We start from the raw sequence: 339 nt of genomic DNA, 5'->3' as shown, positions 1-339 counted from the left end.
AAAAACAGTGCAGGCGAAAACTAACAAGAATACTCTATATAGATATAATGAGGATGAATATCCTATAATAATTTGCGCCAATCTTAATACAATGAAAAGCGAAATAAAATGCGCTTATAGAATAAATTTTAGCAAACCAAACAACATTGGCTCACTCTTGGGATTCTCCTCGAATCGTGTAATAGAGCCGCGACGATGGTATGAATCAGACGCGCGGATTAAGATTAACAACGTGAATATTATTCGTATTGAATGCAACATTGTCAGTGGTGCGTGCAGCAACGGTACGCGCGTACATACGATACATGAATTCTCGCCTAGAGTGGCACCAGGTTATAA

The sequence above is a fragment of the Dinoponera quadriceps genome, unplaced genomic scaffold, assembly GCF_001313825.1.
Source record: "Dinoponera quadriceps isolate SergipeBrazil2010 unplaced genomic scaffold, ASM131382v1 scaffold1745, whole genome shotgun sequence".
In the NCBI taxonomy this organism is placed as follows: domain Eukaryota; kingdom Metazoa; phylum Arthropoda; class Insecta; order Hymenoptera; family Formicidae; genus Dinoponera; species Dinoponera quadriceps.
The sequence above is the reverse complement of the archived record's forward strand: the minus strand, read 5'-3'. Positions refer to the sequence as shown.